Source organism: Gorilla gorilla, chromosome 6 (genome assembly GCF_029281585.2).
Source record: "Gorilla gorilla gorilla isolate KB3781 chromosome 6, NHGRI_mGorGor1-v2.1_pri, whole genome shotgun sequence".
Taxonomy (NCBI): Eukaryota; Metazoa; Chordata; class Mammalia; order Primates; family Hominidae; genus Gorilla; species Gorilla gorilla.
Window position 1 is genome coordinate 47457625 of NC_073230.2, and position 27159 is coordinate 47484783.

The following is a 27159-nucleotide window of genomic DNA, read 5'->3' on the forward strand; positions in this document are numbered from 1 at the left end:
TTTGAGTGCTCCTTATGAGAATCTAATGCCTGACGATCTGAGGTGGAAGGTTTTATCCCAAAACCATCCCCCTGCCTCCTCTGTGGAAAAAAAATTACCTTTCTTGAAACCGGTCCCTGGTGTCAAAATGGATGGAGACTGCTGCCCTAGTTGACAGCTCCAGTTTAGATTCTAGCCGACAGTAGCATCAACAATCGCACATGTAAGTGATTTCCTCAAATGATTCCGGTCCCATTGAGTCATCCCTAATTGTTGTGTCTTTTCAGTTGTGACCTCAAACATTGTTCCTTACCTTTGTGTTTGCTCTAAATTACTGACCCACAGAATTCATGCGTATGATAAAATTGTTTTTTCAAGTTGCATTTTGGTGACTTTCTTATGCAGCAAGAATAAAAACTTTGGCAAATTCTTGACTTTTGTGTCCCCTAGTTTCCAATCTTTAAAATGGTGATAATAATAGTACTTCTTCAGAGAAATGAGTTAGTATGTGTAAAGCACTTAAAACAGTACCTGGCACATAGTAAAGGTACTAAATTTGAACTACTTACTGAGAGAAATTCATTAGACTATTAAATGTTTTTTTTTTGAGACAGAGTCTCGCTCTGTCGCCCAGGCTGGAGTGCAGTGGCGCAATCTCGGCTCACTGCAAACTTCACCTCCCAGGTTCATGCCATTCTCCTGCCTCAGACTCCTGAGTAGCTGGGACTACAGGTGCCTGCCACCATGCCTGGCTAACTTTTTGTATTTTTTTAGTAGAGATGAGGTTTCACCGTGTTAGCCAGGATGGTCTTGATCTCCTGACCTCGTGATCCACCTGCCTCGGCCACCCAAAGTGCTGCGATTACAGGCGTGAGCCACCGTGCCTGGCCAACTACTAAATGTTTTTGGGAGCATAGTTATGTTAAAAATAGTGAGCTCAGGGTTTCTTTACTAATGAAATGATCATTATGATATGTAAAAAGGAAAAAAAACACAACTATATGACTTTTCTTAATTTGAAGTTATTTTCCACATTTGAGGAGTTAACGAGTCTGATAATTGTTCTCAAGAGTATCAGCTGGTGGCTGGGCATGGTGGTTCATGCCTGTAATCCCAGCACTTTGGGAGGCCGAAGCTGGCAGATCACTTGAGGTCAGGAATTTGAGACCAGCCTGGCCAACATGGTGAAACCCCATCTCTACTAAAAACCCCATCTCTACAAAAATTAGCCAGGCCTGGCGGTGGGCACCTGTAAACCCAGCTATTCAGGAGGCTGAGGCACAAGATCACTAGAATTTGGGAGGCAGAAGTTGCAGTGAGCCAAGATCGTGCCATTGCACTCCAGCCTGGGCGACAGAGCAAGACTGTGTCTCAAAAACAAACAAACAGAAAACCCCAAAAAACAAACTATCAGCTTGTATAGGTAGGCTGTCTCCTCAAAATAACCTTGGCTTTCCTTGCTTGCCTGTTTATAGCTACCTATGAATTAAATGCTTTTGAAATGCATTTGTCATTTCCTTGATTATCTAGAATGACAAATTCTGTGTTTACTCGATAGAGTAGAACTTTTAAAAAAATCATCCTAAAATGTCATGTTCAAACTTTAAGTGACGTGGAGAAGAAATCAGTGTTTATATCATTATGTATAAAATCATTATAGACATTTATGCTTTTCAGATGTTTACAATAATTATGTCTCAATTTTCATCTTTCTGTTGTGAAAGAATTCGGATTATTTCACTTTCTGTAATAGTACCTGTCACCATGACATTTTAGTTGACCATGTTCAAACAGAGATCAATATCAACTTCTTTGTTTAAAAAATGTACCTATTGAAAAATATTTACTTTAGGCTAGCCATGTATGATATGCTTTCTTCCAGTTTCTCATTAAAATATGCGTATAGTTCCATAATGGCATTGAGAAAAGTAGTGATCAATAATTTCTCAGTTTTAAAGTTGTTTCTACTAACTACTTACTACATTGGAGTAGACTAAGAAAGTCTTAGTGGTCTGTTTATGGTTTGACTTCTAAAACAGGAGATTAACGTGGGAAGTGGGTAGGAAGAGGCTTTGATCTATTCCTGTTGTTCATACCTTGGAGACACGGGTTACCATGAATGACTATGGGAGCTTGCACTATTTCGTTCATATTATGTATTTTATTACATATTAAAAGCCCATTAACCTCCTTAGAGATTTTTCTCTCTCCCAACTCTTCCAAACCCGCACGTTCCACACTATTTTTTATAAATCTATTCAGAGACTAAATTTCCAATGTGCAATATGGAAGAGAATGAAAAGAAGGTGTTAGGATATTACATTCCAGGGATGTGATGTAGCAGTAGATGTTGTGTTAAGAAGAACCTTAAAAGGAGTGTGCTTTTGGGTTTTCAGGTTATCATTTATTTTCTGTTAAAAGACAAACTACAGAATGTTCCTGTTGATGTAGGAATGAATTCTCATAATATGAGAAGAAAGGAATAATAGATTTTAAATCAGCCCAACTTGGTTGTACTGCCTGCTTAGTACTATAAATTCAGCCATGGACTGTGTGTGTCAGCCTGTACACTTAAAACGTAACCAAATTAAGTGTGAGCAAATTTTCACCATCCACATTGATAGTGATGGGAATCAAGTGCAGTCTACAATACCCTGCCATTAAAAATTATACCTTATTTTTGCAAGGATGATTTTCATGGGGACTATGAAAGAAATCTGTGTGAAAGATATCTCCGTAAAAGAAGGGAACCATTTCCCCAAAGATGCGGAAGAAAATCTTAAAAATAATATTGAATATGATTTATTACGATGTACAAAAGATATTTGTGAGAAGTGTCAGATTTTATTCTTAGTAACAGAGCAAAAAATATGACCTCTAGGAAACCAAAACATAAAGTTATAACAAAAAATCAGAATGAGATTTTAAAAGGAGCTGGAATAAAGATGACCAAAAGAAAACAGTGACAACAATCTAAAAATGCAATAGCCAAAATCTGTAATGGCAGTTGCACATAGCAGAGCTGATCCTGCAGAAAATGGAGTCAATCCTATATACGATGAATGGGTCAATCCTATAGTATTTATTTGAGATTTTTTTAGGAGGAGAAAATAATGACGGAAATGATGAGGGTAAAAATGACAGATACTGAAGACAGAGAAGTACCATACTGATGAATAAGTTCCTAATGGAGAAACCAGAATAAATGGAACAGAAGCAAAATATAAAAGCAGAAGAAAACTTTCTTGAGCTGAAAAGTCCCCCCCTCCCCAGAGACAGGGTCTCACTATATTGCCCAGGCTGGAGTGTAATGGCGCAATCTTTGCTCACTGCAACCTCTGCTTCCTGGGCTTAAACCATCTTCCCATCTCAGCCTCCCGAGTAGCTGCGACTACAGGCACATGCCACCATACTTGGCTAATTCTTTTGTATTTTTTGTAGAGATGGGGTTTTGCCATGTTGCCCAGGCTGGTCTCGAACTCCTGGGCTCAAGTGATTCTCCTGCCTCTGCCCCTCACAGTGCTGGGATTACAGGTGTGAGCCACCATGCCCAGCCACTTGAGCTGAAAAGTTCTGAAGCTGTAGTTCCACAGCATAGGCTTCATTGTAGGCAAAATTAATGAAAATAAATCTCTGTCTGTCTCAATTCTGGTAGCATTTATAATTTTTGGAGATAAAGGGAAAAACTCATAGATTTAAAAACACATAGGCTACTCTAATGATACAGAAGTCAGTCTTACTTCATTGCAGATTTCTTTTTATTTATCCTGCAATGCATTCATTTGGCTTCTTAAATCTATGATTTGGTAATTAGTTCTGGAAAAAGCCACTAACTGATAAAGTGTTTCTTTTCTCTATTCAGTTTTTGAAACTTTAATTAAAGACGTTTTGGGCCCTCTTTTATACCCTTTACATTTCTTATGCTCTCTTCCCTACTTACTTTTTTTTTTTTTTGTCTCCCTGTCCCAGATTCTATATGGTAACTTCCAAGTGTGTGCTGGTGAAATGGCTCTCCGGGGAAAAAGAAGCCCTGATTTGTAGCATTTATTGATTTCCATAGTATAAATATCCTTATCAAGGGTAGTTTCAGGCAACGAATTTGACTTTACTGATGCAGAATTAGGAAGCGCTACACATAATTGGTTCTTGAAAGCTGATTCAAACTACTTGCAGCATATCTCTAGACTTGTCTTTTGTCTTTCCATTATTAATTATCTCTGAAGGTGAATCTAATCTGTTAAACCTTTCCATTCAGTTCTTAGTTGGAGTTATATTTTATTTTTAGTTCTAGAGTCTCTATTTTTTCTTTTAGAAATCTGTTACTATTTATAGTGTTTAGTTCTCTGCTAAATGTTTCCAACCTGTCATTTTATTTCTTCTGTCACAGAAAACACATAGAATCTGCATCTGATAATCCACTTTCTAAGGTTCTTTCCTGACCCCTTTTCCTTTCTGCTGCTTCTTATTCCTACATTTCTTGCATACTCGACTATTCTTGACTGGGGCCTGGATATTGCATTTGAAGAATTATTTATAAGAGTAATTTTAAGTCCACAGCATAGGTACTTAGACAGTGTGCACTTGTGTCTGACCGAAACTTGGGAGTATTCTAGTCCAGGGGATGATTACAGACCCAAGTTTGAAGTTTGAGAAAAGCAGTGTGATGTTAGACCATAATCTAGTTCATGTCATTCTCACTGTGAGGATGTGCCCTTGCAGGATTCCAGTTTATTGTGAGGAGAATCTCAGATTAGATGGCCCTTGTTGTGTGGCCCTCAGCTTTATTTCTATCTTGGTCACCCTGAGAATCTTTTAAAACATAGGTTCTAGTTTCCCATGACCAATAAAGATCCTTTAGAGGAAATGTGGTTTCAGAACTTGCTTTTCATGCTGAGTTTTCATTCTCCTTGTACTTTTTTTTTTGTGGTAAAATATAACATAAAATTTAGCATTTTTTTTTTTTTTTTTGAAATGGAGTTTAGCTCTTGCCCAGGCTGGAGCGCAGTGCCGTGATCCCGGCTCACTGCAGCCTTCGCCTCCCGAGTTCAAGTGATTCTCCTGCCTCAGCCTCCCCAGTAGCTGGGACTACAGGTGCACGCCACCACGCCCAGCTAATTTTTTGTATGGGGTTTCACCATGTTGGCCAGGCTGGTCTCGACCTCCTGACCTCAAGTAATCAACCCGCCTTGGCCTTCAGAAGTGTTGGGATTACAGGCGTGAGCCACCACGCCCGGCCCTCAAGATACTTTTAAATTTTCCTTCTGATTTTTCTTTGACTTAAAGGTGGAATTGGTGGATCATATGGTAATTCTGTGTTTAATTTTTTGAGGAACTGCCATATTTTCCACAGCAGCTGCACCATGTTATATTCTCACCAGTAATGCCATAATGGTTACAATTTCTCCACATTCTAGCCAACATTTGTTATTTCCTATTTTTTTTTTAAATAATTGCCATTCTAATGGGTGTGAAGTAGTGGTGTCTTATTGTGGTTTTGATTTGTGTTTTTCTGATGATGTTGAGCATCTTTTCATATGCCTATTGGCCATTTCATATCTTCTTTGAAAAAACATCTATTCAAATCCTCTTCCCATTTTTGAATTTGCCTATTTTTTGTTGTTGAATTTTAGGAGTTCTTTATATATTCTATATAGTAGTCCATTATCAGATGTGTGAGTTGCAAATATTTTTTCCAGTACCGTGGGTTGCCTTTTAACTCTGTTGATAGTGTTTTCAGTTTCGATGTAGTCCAGTTTTGTCTATTTTGTTCTTTTGCTGCTTGTGCTTTTGATATCATATCCAAGTAATCATTGCCAAATCAAATGTGACAGAACTTTCCCCATATGTTTTCTTCTAAGAGTGTTATACTTTTAGCCCTAATGTTTACGTATTTGATCCATTTTGAGTTAATTTTTGTGTATGTTGTAAGCTAAGGGTCCAACTTCATTCTTTTGCATGTGGATATTTATTTTCCCAGTGTTATTTGTTGAATTCTCTTTTTAGTTTTTACTTGGTAATTTCTTACTATCTTGTAATTTTTCAGTTCTTTTGAAAAGATGTTTTAAAATACTTTATACAAATTACTAAGTTGTTTTCAACAGGAAGGTTCATCTCTCAAACCCAACTCACTGTTATTAGTAATAGGAAAAATTTAGTGTTTCAAATCAACTTGATGAGAACACATGTGCTACCTGAATCCTCTAGGAGGGAAATTGCCTGTAGTCAGTGTTGTTAGTTTTTAAATACTGTTTGGTTACAATTTTCATGGGAAAAAGGTACAGCTCATTAGCACATATCTGTATCTATATATGTATATATTTTGTATAACTAAATTCAGTAGGCTGAATTTCATCTTAGATTATAAACCTTTTTAAGTATTAAAAGACTTGTTAGAGGAGCAAATTACAATTTTTTTTTTTTTTTTTAGACAGAGCCTCCCTTTCTCACCCAGGCTAGAGTGCAGTGGTATATGATCTTGGCTCACTGCAACCTCCTTCTCCTAGATTCAAGCGATTCTCTTGCCTCAGCCTCCTGAGTAGCTGAGATTACAGGCATGCACCACCACACCCAGCTAATTTTTGTATTTTTAGTAGAGGTGGGGTTTCACCATGTTGGCCAGGCTGATTTCGAACTCCTGACTTCAGGTGATCCACCCTTCTTGGCCTCCCAAAGTGCTGGGATTACAGGCGTGAGCCACTGAGCCCAGCTACAGAACAAAGATACAATTTTTTGTCAAGGATATGGGAATCATTAAAGCATTCCTGTTTCTCTCTTTTATTTGGCAAACCTCTGTTTTATTATCCCAAAACTTACTAAATAATAATTTTTCGTTTTTTGGTCATTAAATAAGTTCATACACCACATATATTAAATAAACAGTGTTAGAGTTTGTCCTTCCTTTTATGTTGTTAACTGAAATGGGTTTCTTTCCCAGATGTTTTAAAAGAGCATTTGTTGAGGAATAATGTAGTTTTTAAAGACTCCACAGTTTCTTTACCAATGCTGTAAAAGTTATGTTTAGAAAGAATTGAGTATTTTTCTCTATAGTATTTCCATGAACTTTCTTCTAATATTCAACATGAGAAATCTGAAAATGCCTACAAGAAAAACATATAGAAAGCAAAGAATTCTTAAGGCCAAGAAAGTGGAACATTAAGCATTTTGATCTGTTAGGCATTGTACAAAGGATGAAGAGACCCACCCCAAGGGGACTTAACAGTTGGCAAGGACAACCATAGTATCATAAATAAATTAAGCTAGAAAAAATACTAATGCATACTGTACCTCTATTATTTTAAGAGTGTAGAGCTTTCTTACACAATTCTTAGTGATAAATTCTCTTTGCTACCATTGACCATATAGTTTAAAATTTTCAGTTATTTTTTTCAGCCAACTTTGGATGTGTTCTGAAGTTTTTTTTTTAAATTGACACATATTAATTGTACATATTTATGGGGTACAATGTGATATTTTGATACATGTGTACAATGTGTAATGATCAAGCCATGGTAATTAGCATATCCATCATCTAAAACACATCATTTCTTTTTGTTGGGAACATTCAGTATCCTCTTTTTTGCTGTTTGAAACTATATATTATGTTACCTATAATCATCCTACCGTGCTTTAGAACACTAGAACACTAGAATCTTCTGTTCTACTTTTTACTTATATGAGATCAACTTTTTTTAGCTTCTGCACATGAGTGAAGATGTGGTGGTGAACTTTCTGTCCTAGCCTATTGCACTTAATGTCTTCTAGTTCCATGTGTGTTGCTGTGAATGACAGGATTTCATTCTTTTTTTGTGTCTGAATAGTATTCTATTGCGTATATATACCACATTTTCTTTACCCATTATTCTGTTGTTGGACACTAGGTTGATTCCATATCTTGGCTATTGTGAATAGTGCTGCAGTAAACCTTATTTCTTTTTATTGTTTGTAAGTCTTTCGCCCAGCAGGAAATCTGTAAGGCTTAGGTCTTCTATTTAAAATGTCACCTATTTAATCATGTTTAATTAGGTTGATGGAGGGGCAACTTTCCTATTTTTAAAATTTTGAAAACAAAGTGGATACTAATCGTACTTTCTTAAAATGGTATGCTGCTAACATTTTAAATTTAATGTTTTAAGTTGTATTTCTTTTATGAGATTTCTTTATTAGTAGCTACTTTGTTTATGAGGGAGCAGGGATAGGATTCCCATAAGTGAGAATAAGAAGCAGTTATCACCGATGGGTAGTAATTTTTAGGGGTCTGTTAAGGGTCTCTTAATATTAAAGGAATCAGAATAATACCATAATTCTTTTATTTAAATAGTACAAGTGAGCCATTGATTAACATCTGGCTTAGATGTTAATCTAGTGTTAGAATTAGATGTTAGATGTTAGAATTCAGTATAGGATCCCTTGATAAGATTTTTTAATGTAAGTTCTCTTGAACCAGCAGCACCTTTTTTCCCTTCAAAGTGTAATCTTGACATCTCTCTACAATTCAGAGTAGTGAATGGTCCTCAGGTGTTTAGCAGGTAATTTGTTACATGTAAAAATTAAAGTTTGTAATTAATATACCTCTATACTACAAATTAGGGTGGATTTACACTTACTCTTTTTTTATTTTATTATTATTATACTTTAAGTTTTAGGGTACATGTGCACAATGTGCAGGTTTGTTACATATGTATACATGTGCCATGTTGGTGTGCCGCACCCATTAACTCGTCATTTAGCATTAGGTATATCTCCTAATACTATCCCTCCCCCCTGCCCCCACCCCACAACAGTCCCTGGTGTGTGATGTTCCCCTTCCTGTGTGATGTTCCCCTTCCTGTGTCCATGTGTTCTCATTGTTCAATTCCCACCTATGAGTGAGAACACACGATGTTTGGTTTTTTGTCCTTGGGATAGTTTGCTGAGAATGATGGTTTCCAGTTTCATCCATGTCCCTATAAAGGACATGAAGTCTTCATTTTTTATGGCTGCATAGTATTCCATGGTGTATATGTGCCACATTTTCTTAATCCAGTCTGTCGTTGTTGGACATTTGGGTTGGTTCCAAGTCTTTGCTATTGCTTGAAATAGTTTCCTTGAGCAGAGGAGAAAGTGATGGTGTTACAGTGAGTGCACTTATTTATTCTATAGCCTGACAGAGTATTTGTGATTGTAAATGTCATCTATTTGTGTTGGGGAAGAACAAAAAATGAAGGGCTACTCCTGTGTTCAGGGTTTCTAAGAAAAACACAAAGTGTAATATCTGTTGAAAACAAACTTGGATGATGACTTTTAACCTTTAAAATTACCTTCAGCCAAGCACGTCTATCAACTTTACCAGCTGTTTTGAAAATACCTAATACCTGTGCCATGGTTCAGCTGTGAAGAGGACAGAGTTGGTTTGAATAAGAGTAGTTATAGGAAGTTTGTCCTTAAAAGTCCTGAAGATAAGTCTTGATGCTGAGTCATACATATTTACTCCCTCTGTGACTAACTGAATAAACTCAATTCATCAAGGAAATCGTGTCCTTGACTCAGGTCCATTTGTCACAAATCACACCCTCCAACTTTAGGATTACATCAGACTAAAATTATGGACAAAGCAAGTTGCTATGTTAATTCTTTTCTAACACAAGGAGTGGTTTATCATCACATTGCCCACAGTAATATCATTGCAGTTTTATATGTTTAGGGTGATTTCTCCAACTCTTCCTCAAAATTATAGAGTTTTATAAAGCCATTTTCATTTTTGGAGCAAGAAAGAAGTAAGCTTTGTTGTGTATTAGATGCTTACCACTTGCCAAACGTTGTATTATATGGAACATGAGACAAGTAACACACAGTTTCTACTTGCAGGCAAACAGGACGATATAACACATGAAACAGAATGAAAATTTACTCAGAGTTGAATTTTAAGAATAGTTTTGATTTTTATCAAAGACCATCTTAGTTATTTATATGTGTTGAAGATTTATAATCTGTAAATCTGAAGTGTTGGAGCTATTGGGTAGGGGAGAAAGAAGACTTAAAAATTCTACTTAGGAAGCTATTTGTAAACTCCCTTTTTTGTTTTTAACTTTTAGGTTGAGGGGTACATGTGCAGGTTTGTTATATAGGTAGATTTTGTGTCACAGGGGTTGGATGTACAGATTATTTTGCCACCTACGTAATAAGCATAGAACCTGATAGGTAGTTTTTCCACTTCCTCCCTCCCTCCCTCCACCTTTAAGTAGGTCCTGGTGTCTGTTGTGCCTTTCTTTGTGTCTATACATATCCAATGTTTAGCTCCTACTTAGAAGAGAGAACCTGTGGTATTTGGTTTCCTGTTCCTCTGTTAATTCACTTAGGATAATGGCCTCCAGGTCCATCTGTGTTGCTGCAAAGGACATGATCTTGTTCTTTTTTATGGCTACATATTATTCCGTGGTGTATATATACCACATTTTCTTTATCCATTCCACCATTGGTGGGCATTTAGGTTGATTCCATGTTTTTGCTATTGTGAATAGTGCAGTGATGAACATACGTGTGCATGTGTCTTTATGGAAGAGCAATTTTTATACCTTTGGGTATATACGCAATAATGAGATTGCTTGGTCAAATGGTAATTCTGTTTTGCGTTCTTTGAGAAATTGCCAAACTGCTTTCCACAATGGCTGAACTAATTCACATTCCTACTAGCAGTATGTAAGTGTTCCCTTTTCTCCGCAACCTTGCCAGCATCTGTTATTTTTTGACTTTTTAATAATAGCCATTTTCACTGCTGTGAGATGGTATCTCATTGTGGTTTTCATTTGCATTTATCTCATGATTAGTGATATGGAACTTTTTTTCATATGCTTCTTGGCCACTTACATGTCTTCTTTTGAAAGGTGTCTGTTCATGTCCTTTGCCCACTTTTTAATGGGGTTGTTTATTGATTTAAGTTGCTTATAGATTCTGGATATTAGACCGTTTTTGGATGCATAATTTGCAGATATTTTCTTCTGTAGGTTGTCTGTTTACTCTGTTGATAGTTTCTTTGCTGCACAGAAGCTCTGAAGCTTAATTAGATCTCACTTGTCAATTTCTGCTTTTGTTACAATTGCCTTTGGCATCTTCATGAAATCTTTGCCGTGTCCTACGTCCAGAATGTATTTCCTAGGTTATCTTCCAGAGTTTTTTTAGTTTTAGGTTTTACATCTAAGTCTTTAGTCCATCTTGAGTTGATTTTTGTATATGGTGTAAGGAAGGAGTCCAGTTTCAATCTTCTGCATATGGCTAGCCCATTATTTCAGCACCATTAATTGAACAGGGAGTCCTTTCCCCATTCTTTGTTTTTGTTAACTTTATCAAAGATTAGATGGTTGTAGGTGTGCGGCATTATTTCTGGTTTCCCTGTTCTGTTCCATTGGTATATGTGTCTGTTTCCTTCTTTCTGTCTCTCTCTCTTTTTTTTTTTTTTTTGGTTTGAGATGGAGCCTCGCTCTGTCATCAGGCTGGAGTGCAGTGGCGTGATCTTGGCTCACTGCAACCTCTGCCTCCTGGGTTCAAGCGATTCTCCTGCCTCAGCTTCCTGAGTAGCTGGGACTACAGGTGTGCACCACCATGCCCAGCTAATTTTTGTATTTTCAGTAGAGATGGGGTTTCACCATGTTGGCCAGGATGGTCTCCATCTCTTGAACTCGTGATCTGCCCGCCTTGGCCTCCCAAAGTGTTGGGATTATAGGCGTGAGCCACCGTGCCTGGCCTGTTGAGGGTTTTTAATATGAAGGGATGTTGAATTTTATTGAAAGCCTTTGAGTTTTGGGATGATCATGTGGTTTTTGTTTTTATTTCTGTTTATGTTATGAATCACATTTATTGATTTGCATATATTGAACCAACCTTGCATCCCAGGAATAAAGCCTACTGATGGTGGTGGATTAGCTTTGGATGTGCTGCTAGATTCGATTCGCTAGTATTTTATTGAGGATTTTTGCATCTGTGTTCATCAGGGATCTTGGCCTGCAGTTTTCTTATTGTGTCTCTGCCAGATTTTGGTATCAGAATGATGCTGGACTCAAATAATGAGTTAGGGAGGAGTCCATCCTTCAGTTTTTTCAAACAATTTCGGTAGGATTGTTCCATACTAGCTCTTCTTTGTATGGGGTTGTTTTTGCATGTTGAATTGTTTCAATTTCTTACAGATTCTGGTTATTGGACCTTTGTTGGATGCATAGTGTATTAGTCTGTTCTCATGCTGCTATGAAGAAATACCCAAAACTGGGTAATTTATAAAGAAAAGAGGTTTCATTTACTCACAGTTCCACGTGGCTTGGGAGTCCTCAGGAAACTTAGAATCATGGCAGAAGGCACTTCTTCACAGGGCAGCAGGAGAGAGAATGAGTGCAAGCAGTGGAAATGCCAGACGCTTATAAAACCACCAGATCTCATGAGAGTCACTATCACGAGAACAGCATGGGGGAAACTGCCCCGTGATCTGATTACCTCCACCTGGTCTTGCCCTTGACACATGTGGATTACAGTACAAGATGAGGTTTTGGGTGGAGACACTGCCAAACCATATCACGTAGTTTGCAAATATTTTTTCTTGTTGTAGAAAAATATTTATCTCATGGCCTGCAGCCATGAGCATGGAGTGTTTTTCCATTTGTTTGTGTGATCTCTGATTTCTTTGAGCAGTATGTTTTGTAGTTCTCCTTGTAGAGACTTTAACCTCCTTCATTAGATATATTCCTAGATACCTTCTTTATTTTTTCATGGCCATTATAAATGGGATTGTTTGTTCATTTTTAATTGGGTTGTCTTTTAATTATTGAGTTAACAATAGTTCTTTATATGTATTCTAGATACAAGTCCATTGCCAAATATATGATTTGCTTTTTTTTTTTTCCGTTTCTGTGGGTTGTTTTCACTTTCTTCATGGTGTCACAAGTATTTTTAATGTTGTTAAAGTCCAATTTATCTATTTGTTTTTTGTCACTTGTGCTTTTGGTGTTATATCAAGGAACGATTGTCTAATCCAAGCTAATGAAGACTTATTCTCATGTTTCTTCTAGGAGTTTTAGAATTTAGTGCTTACATGTAGGTCTGTGATTCATTTGCAGTCGATTTTTGTGTATGGTGTTAGGAAGGGTTCCAACTTCATTTATTATTTTGCATGTGGATATCCAGTTGTCTCAGCATCATATGTTGAAAAGACCATTCTTTCTCTATTTTATTGTCTTGGTACTCCTGTTGAAAATCAAATGACCTTGGATAAAAGGGTTTACTTCTGAACTCTCATCAGATGTTTTTAAATGGCAGTTTTAATTTTAATAAATTTACTGATAATTTATTGGAGAAATGATTATGAAACACATCCTGTGAGCCAGGCACTACCTTAGCTTGCAGAGTTATGGCAGTAAACAAGAGAGAGACTCCCTTGACCTTGCAGATTACATTTTAGTGGAGAATGAAAAGATATGTGAAGAATATAAAACATTTGGGAACATTAGAGAAGGATAAAAGTATATGTTTGTGGGCATTACACTGTTTTCTTCACATAGCCCTCTATGTCTCTTTTAGTGCATTTAGCTCTTCCTGCCACGTCTATAGTTAATATTTTTATATGCATGTGTAATCTACCCGACTAGGCTAAACACTTCTTCAGGTCAAGGTCCGTCTTTGCCAGTCTATCCCATCTAGATATAGTACGTGTTTAGTCGGTATGTGATGAATGAATAAATAGATTAATTACTTTTGGGGACTGAGTTTATGATGAAATTTTTTTTTTTTTTTTAGACCGAGTCTCACCCTGTTGCTCAGGCTGTAGTGCAGTGGTGCAGTCTCGGCTCACTGCAGCCTCTGCCTCCCAGGTTCAGGTGATTCTTCTGCCTTAGTCTCCCAAATAGCTGGGACTAAGGTACCCACCACCACACCCAGTTAATTTTTTTCTGTATTTTTAGTAGAGATCATGTTTCACCATGTTGGCCAGGCTGGTCTTGAACTCCTGACCTCAAGTGATCCTTCTGCCTCAGCCTCCCAAAGTGCTGGGATTACAGGCGTGAACCACTGTGCCTGGCCTGAATGTTTTATACACATCCATTAATATATACATAAACCTTTAAAATATCCATGTTATTCAGAGCTGTTACAATAGTTTGGAAATAAGAGTGGAATCCTTTATATTTGTGTTACTCTAGGTTACACTTCTTTTTTTATCTAGAATCTCAAGCTAAGTCTCCCTGCTTCAGCCCAGATTTCTATTTGGTACTTAACTTCAGCCAGGGCCCCGCTTTCCTTTCCTTCCTCACTCAAGTAATTTCAGCCCTCATTCTGTCCATAATGAGTCACTTGAGCACCTCTCTCATCTGTTTCCGTCAGGGAGTGAACCAATATTTTAAATTTTAACCCAAGAACAGAGACCTGGGCAAGTCCTGGGTAGGGTAAAGTTATTTGATGTGATGGTTATTTTTTTAGTTTTTTTTGGTTTTAAGGAGTGAAAAGTTTAATAGGCAAGAAAGAAGGAAGGAAGAAGAAAACAGCTCCCCTGTACAAAGATAAAGGGAGGGGGCGATTCGAACAAAGAGAAAACCCTGTGTGCGTCAGAAAAGTGGCTGCTTATATGAGGAGGCTAGAGGAGGTGGTGCCTGATTTGCATAGGGCTCAGGGGATTGGTTTGACCAGGCATGTCACTCACGTAGCCCGCGGAAAAAACTGGCCCTCCCACCTAGCTTTTTAATATGCAAATGCAGGGTGCCATGATGCTCTACACATATGGGGATATGTGGGGGCGGCCATGTTGCCAGGCACCTGTGAGGCGAGGGGAAGAAGGCGGCAGGAATCACCATGTTTGGGTGGACCCAGTTTCTAATGGCCTGTATTTGCATATCAAAGGTTGCTGACTCGGCTCTAAGAGCTGGGGCTTGCTAGACAAGAAACGTTTCTGGAGCCGCTTTAAAGGAAATGAAAACTTCCCCAAGGACACCTTTTCCTAGCTGCCTAAAATAATTTCTTAATAAACTCCTATAACATCCCCCCATGTGGAGATGTCACCATAACTGCTCTTAAGGGGTTTTGGGTGATGACTCTTTCTGGCTATTTCCTGCTGAGAAGGGGCATCGAATGGGGAACAGCAGCTAGGGCTTCTCCTGGGGTTGATCTAAGGGTCCTTGGAAGAAAGGTGTGTCCATGTGTGGTTTAGTTTGCAGCACTATTTGGAGTTTGATTGCTTCTAGGTGAGAGGAAACAATTCAAGTTATAGTATTGAGTATACAGGGTCCAAATATTAATACAAGACATAAGCTCTCTGTCCAATATTTCAGTTAGAAGGTGCTACTGTGTATAACCCTATTGCAAATAGTAGAGTGAGTATAGCAGTTCCCACAAGTGTGGTATAGTAGATAATTTTCATCTAAAATTTTACTTGCCAAGATATTTGGGGATTTATGAAGTTCCTTGGTTTTATTTCCCAAACAAAGAAACCTCAGGGTTATGGGCACCCTACTCACTTTCATTACCTGGCAGAATTTGCAGGATAATTGCCCAGAACCAGCATATTGATCCAGATTTTTATGTTACCCATCCCATTTTGTTTCTTCCAAGCTGTAGGAGATTGCCACTTGATTCACAGGAATAAGCAGGGTTAGTCTAAAATGTAGGCAAAAAGCTTAAAAACAATTAGACTAGGATTTAATGACAAATGTATGATAAGCTTTGGAGCACAATTTCTCTCTCCAGTCCTCATTTTTGGTAAAAACAAATTATGATAGGACCGTGTGTGTTGTTTGTAGAATAAATTTTAGTCTTATACTTGGCCTGATTATTTGCAAAAAGTGCAGCAAGAGTGGTTATTTCTGCATAGGCCTTTTGGATTGGCTTTGATGGAACTGTGTTCCACAGGAATCTCAGATAAGACCGTTAAAGCTGAGCCCAGCCATGCGCATGGGTTTGTATCCTCAAATACCTGTGAGTTGGGTGATCTCCTCTTGAGGTCCCAAGATAAACTTGGAGCTCCTGGACCTGTTAGAAAGTGACATTCTTTACTGACGACAGGTTAAGATCTCTGTTCATGGACTGTGTAGACAAGGTATGAGGCCAGTACTCCCCAAGGGGCTTTTATTGGCTCTGCATGTCAAGCTTGATTCCTTAAAGGGAAACACACCCTTTCAGTCAAAGCCTTGGTAAAATAACCAGTTTTTCCAATTGTGTCCTGTTGACAAAGAAAAATGGATTCTTATTGCACTGATGGAAACAATTATATTGCCGTAAGTTAAGAGTACTCACAGATAGTTTCCAAATTCTGGAGGAACCAGGCAGAGAAAAAGAAACATGCTCCAAATTTTGTTCACAGGAGCATACCTTATTCAATTATTAAAGGCCATAAATAGTTAAAATAAGTTTCCTGGACTCTGAAAAACAAAACAAGGATCAGCAATATTGCAAGCGAAAGTCAAAAAGGTGGCTTTAACTTTCTGAGTCCAGTCCATTTAATTAGCTCTTGTTTTGTTTGATATTTGTGAACATGTCAGTTCTTTGAGTCCTGTATGTTCTTCCTCTATTCCAGTGTTAACAATCTTCAAGGCTATTAAGAATCTGCATTTGAGAACATCTGTTAAAGTTCTTAATATGGCTTGATTATAAACGGTCTTTTGAGAAGGAACAAAGCAAGACAATTGTCTGTGAATGACAAAATTTCCAGGATACAGTTAAAAACATGTCAGACAAAAGTTTATTTATCTCTGTGGTTTACAATAACTTTACCCTTAATTATGATTGATAGCATATACTTAGACGTTAGAATTTTAGAAATCCCATTCAATTTGGGAACATATATTAGTATTCACCAAAATATAACTTAAAGAAGATTGGACATATTTTGGCAATCTCATGTGACTAAACATGTCAAATAATCTTTTTTGCCTCTTTTCTGAATGTTTCAGGGACCTTCTGAACCATCCAAAAAGCCAGGCATCAGGAAGGACAATTTTGAAACTTGAAGTTTGATTTTGGGAGGCCTGTTAAATGTTAAAGGTTTAGAACATTTGATGTTATGAAATAGAATTCCAGATTGCCAAATGATGACTCAAAAGGCAAAAACCTTTCATTAGCCTTTACCATGACATGGAAATCCTGTTCAAAGCCAAAGTTTACCCTTGCATTAATTTATTAATGTTAACCCCAATTTGTTTCTATGAAATCTTATAGATCATTGCATCTAATCATAACCAATTTGACTGTGAGGTGAAATTTTCACAAGCCTTTTATAACCCTTTTACTAAAGGGCAGATTAGTGTCTTAAGACCTGCTTGCCATGGTTTTATTTCAATGTCCAATTTGTGAAAAGACCATATAATACCCTTTTGAGTTTAATTAATGTTCACTGTTAACTTTTAGCAACTTTTATTTTTGGTGAAAAATCTGGTTAGTAAGCAGTTTTAATTATATACTAGGTGTGGATCCTAGGACCCAGAGAGAAATGCAGATAAAAGTTTGACTTTTCAGCATCCAGCTCTATATGTCCCAGCCTTACCTATCTGTAAAGCAGGCAGTATACAATCTTGGAATGTTTAGCAAACCTAGTATCTAAGTTGTATGATTTAGACCACCTATTTGCATTTTGACGACACTTGCATTTTACCAATAATTCTTAAGACTGTTTTTATTTCTTGAAGTCATGTGAACTAAAAAATATTTAAGTGCTTATTTTTCTTTAAGCCAATTAGAGCTCTTTTTATAGACATTACACACAACACATATATAGCAACACAAACATATAGAAGATTGAGCCCTTGTTAAGATTTTTCATTTGCCAGTTTCTTAATAGGGTTACTGGCTTTAGGGTGGAGCCCTTAGAGAAACAAGGCCAGGTAGCATGCATTTTTTACGGCCTAATAAGCAGGTACAGCTGAAGGCAAAGACAGATCCCTAAAATTAAGGGTGCCATTTTATACTGGATCTTGGGTCCGTATAAACAGTGTAGTGCTTCTACCATGCTCTTCATTGCAAGGCAACCCAAAGCCAATTGGCTTATTTTGTAATTAGCCCATGTGATGGTTATTTTTGTGTGTCAGCTTTAGTATAAGTATATAACTTAAATAAGATTGAACATCTTAAGTGGCTAAAAGATGAGCTGAAAGATGTCCAGATGGCTGGTTAAACACAATTTCTGGAGGTATCTGTGAGGGTATTTTCAGAAGAGATTAGCATTTGAATCAGTAGACTGAAGATCTCCCTCACCAATGAGGTGGGTATCATGCAGCACATTGAGGGTCCCAAAAGAACAAAAAGGCAAAAGAAAGGACAAATTTACTCTGTCTGTGATATGATTTGGCTCTGTGTCCCCACCCAAATCTCATTTTGAATTGTAATCCCCACGTGTGGAGGGAGGGAGGTGATTGGATCATGGTGGCAGTTTCCTAGATGCTGTTCTTGTGATAGTGAGAGAGTTCTCAGGAGATCTGATGGTTTTATAAATGGCTTTCCTCTGGGCTTTTCACTTTCTTTCCTGCCTGCCGCCATGAAGAGGTGCCTGCTTCCCCTTCTGCCATGATTGGAAGTTTCCTGAGGCCTCCCCAGCCATGTGGAACTGTGAGTCAACTAAACTTCATTTGTTTATAATTATTCAGTCTCAGGTGGTATCTTTATAGCAGTGTGAGAATGAATTAATACACTCTGCTTGAGCTGGGTTTTGCAGAACTCTTCTTAAGTTCTGTGAAACCACACATCTGAATAGGGCACTGCTTTTGTACTTTTTCCTGAAAAGTACAGAAGAGTGATGTATGTGAATGTTTACCTAAGCAATACCTTTCCTGTTTATAGCAGAAGGAGCCATTATATTTTCTTTAAAGCATGGAATAGTAATGATTTATTTTACTCACAACTGCAGATCCTTGGATTAATAGTTGATTTTCTTAATTTTGATGCTCTATACTGCTCGTTAAATACTGTGTATAATTTGGGATGTTGAGCAGTATGTTTTGTGATCTCGTAAGACATCAGATTTGGATTGAAAGCTCAAATCTTTTCAGGAAAATGTCTGTTTTTTTTTCCCATTTTATTGAAGTTATAGTTCACAGTAGTAATAACGGTGTTATAGTGGATGAAATTTTTTTTCCACCAAAAGCCATTAACATGTAAAACACATTAATGTTTTTTGAAATGAGCAATTCTCGTATTTTTCATATATTTATTTTTTATTTTGAGACAGAGTTTCAAAATAATTTTGAAATGAGCAATTCACCTATTTGACTACACAGACTTCCAGTATGCTTGCATAAAAGGAAAAGTCATGTGAGAACATCTGAATTTAGAAGTACTTGAAAGTAAAAGACTGAAGACATAAAGGAAATGTAAGCAGGATGATAAATGTCAGTTGATTTAAACTGACAGGAGCTCTGTTCTGCTTTATAGCATATTCTTGTAGGGAGAGCTGATCCTAGCTGATGGCTAGCTCTGGAGCAGGCTTGTTGAAGCTGTTCATAAATGTATTTATGTTTTTAGAGACAGTATCTCACTCTGTCACCCAGACTGGAGTATGGTGGCATGATTATGGTTCACTGAAGCCTTGAACCCCTGGGCTCAAGTGACCCTCCTACTTTAGGCTCCCAAATAGCTGGCATTACAGCAGTGTGCCACCTGTTCATAAATTTAGAACAATATTTAGTGTCAAGTTAGTGATTTTTCTAAGGGTGGAACAGGGATTACTACAAGGTGAACATGCTTCTGTAATCGCCACACAGGTCAGGAAATAAAACGTTATTTATATTCTATATTTCCTTATGTGATGTCTAGACACTATCTTCATATTCCCCAGAGGTAACTACTGTCCTGATTTAAAACACCATAGATTTTATGTGATTTAAAAATATATGGACACAGTATTATTTAGCCTAAAAAAGGAAGGGAATTTGGTCACCTTGATACTATGCTAAGTGAAATAAGCCATAACAAAAAGACAAATAATGGAGCCGGGTGTGGTGTTGCATGCCTGTAATCCCAGCCACTTGGAAGACTGAGGCAGGAGTATTGCTTGAACCTAGAAATTAGAGGCAGTAGTATGCCATGATCACAGCAGTTAATAGCTATTACAATCCAGCCTGGGCAATATAGCAAGACTCTCTCTCTCTCTCTCTCTCTCTCTCTCTCTTTCTCTCTTTCTAAAGACAAATACTAAATGATTCCATTTTTTAAAAAAAATTTATTTTTTGAGACAGGGTCTCTGTCACCCAGGCTGGAGTAAAGTGGCACGATCTTGGCTCACTGCAGCCTCTGACTCCTGGGCTTAAGGGATCATCCATTTTTCTCTTTTTAGTAGAGATGGGGTTTCACCATGTTGCCCAGACTGGTCTCAAACTCCTGAGCTCAAGCCATCTGCCTGCCTTGGCCGCCCAAAGTGTTGGGATTACAGGTGTGGCCACTGTGCCTGGCCTAAATGATTCCATTTAAATGAGGTATCTAAAGTAGTAAAATTCATAGAAGATATTAATAAAATGGTAGTTGCCGGGGCTTGGGGGATGGGGAAATGGAGAGTTAATGGTCAGTGGGTTTTAGGTTTTTTTTTTTGTGTGTGTGTGTGTTTTTTTTTTTTTTTTTTTTGAGATAGGGTCTTTATGTCGCAGAGGCTGGAGTGGAGTGGCATGATCATGGTTCACTGTAGTCTCAAACTCTTGGGCTCAAGTGATCCTCTTGCCCTGCCTCAGCCTCCTCAGTAGCTGGGACCACAGACACGAGCCCGTAAGTTTTTGTCTTTAGTTTTTGATGTAGTAAATCTGTGTTGAAATTCAGAGTTATCGCAGATATCAAGAATTAGTATAAATCTAAATAATTAAGGCAGAGTGGTATTGTCACAAGAATTGACAAATAGATCAGTGGCACAGACTAGACTTGTATTAGGCTGCTTTTATTTTGCTATGAAGGAATACCTGAGATTGGGTAATTTATAAAGAAAAGAAGTTTAATTGGCTCATTGTTCTGCAGGCTGTACAGGTGTGGTGCCAGCATCTGCTCAGCTTCTGGCAGGGGCCTCAGGGAGCTTTTACTCATGGCAGAAGGTGAAGTGGGACCAGGTACATCATATGGCAAGAGCAGGAGCGAGAGAGAGCTGGAGGAGGTGCCACATACTTCAAACAACCAGATCTCGCAAGAACTCAGTATTGTGAAGACAGCACCAAGAGGATGGTGCCAACCCATTCAAGAGAAATCCACCCCAATCATCCAGTCACCTCCCACCAAGCCCCACCTCCAACATTGGGGATTACATTTAAACATGAGATTTTGGGGGACAAATACCCAAACTATATCAAGACTTTAGAAACAGATCCATACTGGTATGGCACTTGATTTATGACAAAAATAGTAATAACAGAGCAGTTGAGATAGGCCTGAGTTTTGAGACCTTGGGTCTCTTGATTCCTTAGAGAGGCAATTCTCAAATATTTTGGCGTCAGGGCCCCTTTATATTCTGTTGTTTATGTGGGTTCTATCTATTGCTATTACTGTATTAGAAATTAAAACTGAGAACTGAAAAAATATTTATTCATTTTGAGAAAATAAACCCAGGTAACATTAACATAAATGGCATATCTTTATGAAAATTTTAAGATTTAGTGAGAATAACATTGTTTTACATTATTTCAAAAATTCTTTAATGTCTGGCTTGATAGAAGACAGATGTACCTGCTTCTGCATTCAATCTGTTGCAATATATTTTTATGGTTGAAATATATGAAAATAGGCCGGATGCAGTGGCTCACACCTGTAATCCCAGCACTTTGGGAGGCTGAGGTGGATGGATCACGAGGTCAGGAGTTCAAGACCAGCTGGCCAACATAGTGAAACCCCGTCTCTACTAAAAATACAAAAAAATTTAGCTGGGCGTGGTGGCAGGTGCCTGTAGTCCCAGCTATTTGGGAGGCTGAGGCAGGAGAATTGCTTGAACCTGGGAGGCGGAGGTTGCAGTGAGCCAGGATCGTGCCACTGCACTCCAGCCTGGATGACACAGCGAGACTCTGTCTCAAAATAAAAAAGAAATATATGAAAATAATCTGTCCTCAAATAGATGCGTAGTTGGAAAAGGGAGGAGCATGTTCATAGCTTTTTCATGTTAATAGCCTTTTCAGATAATTGTAGATCTTCTTTGATACAACACCAAAACTTGGCAAGTGATAATTTCTTAAAGGTTAATTGTCATATGTAATCTGAAGCCTGATCAGTAAACCTTTTTGTATTCTGTTACATTAAAATTAATTTCTCTTGCATGATTTTGAAATACCATGCCTTGGTCATTTAAAAAATACTGATTTTTACTAACTTATGCAGATCATTAAAATGGTAAAACATTTTATTATAAATAACAAAAATTCATATTCATTACTTTCACCATGAATCTCATTAGCCAAAGTCTTATTTATTTGGTGGTAGATACAGTTTTCCTTTTCAGGACAAGTAACATATTAGTGTTTTTTTGAAAATGGTTTTGACCTTGTGTTCACCCTGGAATGGTCTCAAGGCCCTCCAGAGGTACAAGGACCACACTCCAAGAGTGATTGAAGTTAGATAGAAACCCTGGATTGTGATCTAGGAAACTGGTATTTTCTTTCTGGAAATGTCTGTTTCTTTTTTTTTTTTTTGAGATGGAGTCTCGCTCTATTGCCCAGGCTGGAGTGCGGTGGCGCGATCTTGGCTCACACTGCAAGCTCCGCCTCCCGGGTTCACGCCATTCTCCTGCCTCAGCCTCCCCAGTAGCTGGGACTACAGGCGCCCGCCACCACGCCTGGCTAATTTTTTGTATTTTTAGTAGAGATGGGGTTTCACTGTGTTAGCCAGAATGGTTTAGATTTCCTGACCTTGTGATCCGCCCGCTTTGGCCTCCCAAAGTGCTGGGATTACAGGCGTGAGCCACTGCACCTGGCCTGGAAAGGTCTGTTTCTTAGTAGAATCCCACTCTTTACCTACCACAAATCTAGTAACATCCTGTTAGATTAATGCCACAAACATTTTATTGATCTCCTATTCTATGTGTTAGATATGAGGCATTCTAAAATGGAAAACCCAATCCTAGCCTTAAAATAGTTAAATGTCTATTGAGAATTAGGTAATTTAACAGCCATAGCATACTAAAGTAACTATTGTGAAAGTATAGGTGAAAGAAAAATTAAGTTTGCCTTGGTAAGCCAAGGACCTCTTCTAACACTAAAATTAGCATTTGAGCTGAGACTTAAAGGGTGGTTAGGGTTGCCAGGGTGGACAGGAAGTGCCAGGGCCTGTGGCGCTTACCATGTTCTGCTCAGTGTAACTCAGGAGGGTGGTTGGGATTTAAGAATGTGGTGAGGAAACTGGGCAGTAAGACTGTGTAATGCAAAGAAGCTTAGATTTTATTCTGAATAGGATGGGGAGCCATTGAAGAATGGGATACAATCAGTTTTCTGTATTAGAAGGATTCTAGACTAGAGAGGAATGAGGCCAAAGGCAGAGCAGTCTTGATAACCCCTTGGTTGAAAGAGATACTTAGGGGCCAAATTAGGGCATTTGGAGGATAAAGACAAGGTGGAAAATATCAAAAGATATTTAGGAAACAGATTGTATGGGTTTGAGGGGGCTTGATTAGATTGGGGGTAATTTAGGTGAGGAGCATAGGCCCTGGAGTCAGGCAGACCTGGGCTCAAATCCTGACTCTGTCACTTCTTAAAGGAATGGCTCTGGACAATTAACCCAAATCTCAGCTTCTTCACCTACAAAATAGGGAGAGTAATTCCTGCTTTATAAGACCCTTAAGAAGATTTGATAAGATACATGCAAAGCTCTTTCTTGCATGTGAGTAAACATATGGAAGCCACTTTTGTTTTTATGAGGATGACTCCCAGGTATCTGATTTAGGCACCTGGGTTGGTTCCGTTCACCAAGTAGGGAATGCAGGAAGGGGAGACCTGGTGTGGAGTGGAGGAGGGTCAGGGCAGGAGCTCACATGAGGACTTGTGGAAGTATTTACTAGGAATTTCAAGTGCAGAAGGGACACCTGGCCTGGAGATAGAGATGTGGGGATTATTTTAGTAGACCTAGATTCATGCCCTTGAATGAGATGTTCTTGGGGTCGGGGAGTAGGAAAGGGTATATAGAGTGTATCAATTTGCTAGGTCCGTCATTAACAAAATAGCACAGACTGGGTGGTTTAAATGACAGGAATATATTTTCTCACAGGTCTGGAGGTAGAAGTTGAAGATGAAGGTGTCGTCAGGGTTGGTTTCTTCTGAGGCCTTTTGCCTTGGCTTGTAGATGCCACCCTCTCCTTTTGTTTTAACACAGTCTTTTCTCTGTATGTGTGTATGTCTAAGTCCAGATTTCTTATCGGATTAAGATGCACCCTGAAAATCTCATATTAATTTAATTACCTCTTTAAAGACCTTTTTTCCAGATACTGTAATGTTCTGAGGACCTGGGAATTAGGGCTTCAACATATGAATTTTGGGAGGACACAATTCAGCCCCTAATATAGAATGGGGGGCTATGTAAAACAGGCAGGGGAGGGGAGAGGACTCTCCAGAGAAATAGAAAGCAAACACATGAGTCTGTGAGAATAAAGGGAGGACTCTAGGGAGGGAAGAGTCAACAGCAAACCTCCCAGATTCCTTTTGTAGTCACTGATACCAAATTGTTTTATTTTTATAAATTTTTTTTCTAAAATGGAGGCTCTTAATAGGAATGCTGAAGTAAATGTTTAATAGGGTTTGCCCTACTCATATTCATTTGCAAAATGGTTATGAATCAGAGTCCATTCCATGAAGTTTTTATGCCAGAAAGTACTGAATACCTTCTTGCTGTGGTTTAAAATCTACAAGAGAATGGCCTTGAAATGTATTTGTTCAAGCAGATGTCTGACTAATGATTTAGAAATCATGGTTTTCTATTTAAAACTTTCCATCAAGACTCTTTATCATTACTAAGTTCCAACTGCATGGTAGTTTTCAATGCTCAAGTTTTTTGTAAGGAGGTTTAAGGATAATATTGATAAATTCATAAATCACTCTGCTATGCGCCTTGTCCTTCACCCTTTCCCCAATATCTGTTAATAATTTGTCAACAAGTCCTGTTAATTCTGCTTCATATCTCAAGTGGATTTACTTCTTTGCAGGTCTGCTGCTATCAGCTAGTCCAAGCCACCACCAACTCTGCCATGGAGCCTTTTAATTGGACTCCCTGCTTCCATTCTTGTCCTTTCTAGAGAAATCTTTAACAAAAAGCAAGTCATACTGTGTCATTTCCTGATTGAAACCTTCAGCATCTTCTCTTACACTTCGAGTAAAATCCAGACTCCCTACCATACCTACAAAACGTGCATGATGAAGACCCTGCCCTCTTGCCTGGCCTCCTCTTCCACACCTCATTCACGAGCCTGCCTTCTGCTTCTTGAAGATACCGAGCCTGTGGCTGCCTCAGGGCCTTGGCGTGTTTGGCGTGCCCTTCCCCTGGTTTTCAAATGATCCCTCCAGTCTCACATGTCACCTTGGCAGAGGTGCCGTTCTTCACTGCCACATTAAAATTGCGCTTCCCCCTTTCATATTCTAGTATGTCATGATATTTATTTGTTTGCTTATTTTTGAGAGAGTCTTCACATGGCATTTCCCACTTGAATATTTCAAGGTTTTGATAGTGAACACTGGCGAGAGGTAGGAGTGAAATTAGAGTAGATTTTAGAGGGAGAACAACCCTTACTATGTTATTTGGTCTTAAGAAAGTGCAGTTTAGAAAACAATTCGATTTCATTCAGTATTTGGGTTTTATAATTCATTATGAATATTAGCATATGTTTTATCAGGTGTTTATGTTATATCTTAGTTTCGAGAGGTTTGATTTGTTCCCAGATGACATTTTATCACATCTTTGAGCTAATTTCTTTTCAGTGGTAAAATTTTTTTTTTTGAGACAGAGTCTCGCTGTGTCGCCCAGGCTGGAGTGCAGTGGCGCAATCTCGGCTCACCGCAGGCTCTGCCTCTCAAGTTCACGCCATTCTCCTGCCTCCGCCTTCCGGTGCCTGCCACCATGCTGGGCTAATTTTTTGTATTTTTAGTAGAGACGAGGTTTCACTGTGTTAGCCAGGATGGTCTCGATCTCCTGACCCCGTGATCCACCCGCCTCGGCCTCCCAAAGTGCTGGGATTATAAGCGTGAGCCACTGCGCCGGGCCTTCAGCAGTAACTTAAAAAAAAAAAATAAATAAAATAGACAATTTTTTTATTTTAATTTTTATTTTTTGACACAGAGTCATACTCTGTCTCTCAGGCTGAAGTACAGTGGCAGGATCTTGGCTCACTGCAACCTCCGCCTCTCGTTGTTTTAATCTGCAATTTCCTAATAAACATACAATGTTGAGCACCTTTCATATGCTTATTTGCCTTCTCTGTATCTTTGGTGAGATGTTTGTTCAGCATTTTTGCCCATTTTTAAATTAAGTTGTTCATTTTCTTATTGTTGAATTTTACAAGTTCTTTGCATATTTTGGGTAACAATTCTTTTATCAGATGTCTTTAGTAAATATTTTCTCCCAGTCTGTGGCTTTTCTTCTTATTTTCTTAACACCCTATTTTTTTTTTAAAGTACTTATTACTAACTGAAGTGATCTTATTTGTTTACTGTTTGTCTCCTCACACTACAGCACAGGGTAAGGTCCATAAATGACCTGTCTGTTTTGTTCTCTTTTTTGTTTCTAGTGCCTAGTACGGCGCCTGGTTTTGGATGCAGTTGGCAAATATTTGTTGATTGAATGAATGGGTAACAACTGTTAACATTTTCAGTTTGTTTTATTCTCATTGAAAATGGCATCAAACTGATTTGAGTTCTTCCATCTTCTAATTTAAAACTTAAATTTCAGATTTTTACCATAATTTTCAAAATTAGGGATAATGGTTAGCCACTTGCAGTAGTATGAGAAGAGAGTTCCACTATGGTTCAGATGAAGTTGATTTAAGATATGTAATTGCTAATCTATACACTTGCTTTGCCCTCTCCAGAGTGGTTCAGATTTACTTTCCCGGAAGTAGTCACAGGACTGGGCAGTGAAAACAGGTTGGTTTATGTCAGTCCCACAAAGCTTTATGGGATGGGTGCTACCTGCTAGTGTTTACACATATATCGCCACAGATAACACATACACACATGTTGTACCTTGCAAGGTAAAAACTATATTACTCAAATTCTCTGTTCTTGACTGGTTTTTTTAATTTTTATTTTATATTTT

General features: G+C 38.2%; 1 protein-coding gene across 19 annotated transcripts in view; it reads left to right on the top strand.

The window, feature by feature from the left end:
• Nucleotides 1-27159, top strand: part of COA1 (cytochrome c oxidase assembly factor 1) — a 120967-nt gene that overhangs the window by 45251 nt on the left and 48557 nt on the right. For 7 of the 19 annotated variants that reach the window (XM_063708499.1, XM_063708504.1, XM_063708501.1 and 4 more), the window contains one exon: nucleotides 18455-18519. The exons of 8 other annotated variants lie outside the window; for them this stretch is intronic. The gene's annotated coding sequence lies outside the window, so the exon portion shown is untranslated. Of the gene's footprint in view, nucleotides 1-18454; nucleotides 18520-20548; nucleotides 20665-20907; nucleotides 21258-26932; nucleotides 26988-27159 lie in introns of those variants that run through there. 4 more of the 19 variants (XM_063708500.1, XM_055347684.2, XM_063708493.1 and 1 more) reach the window with 3 other exon arrangements.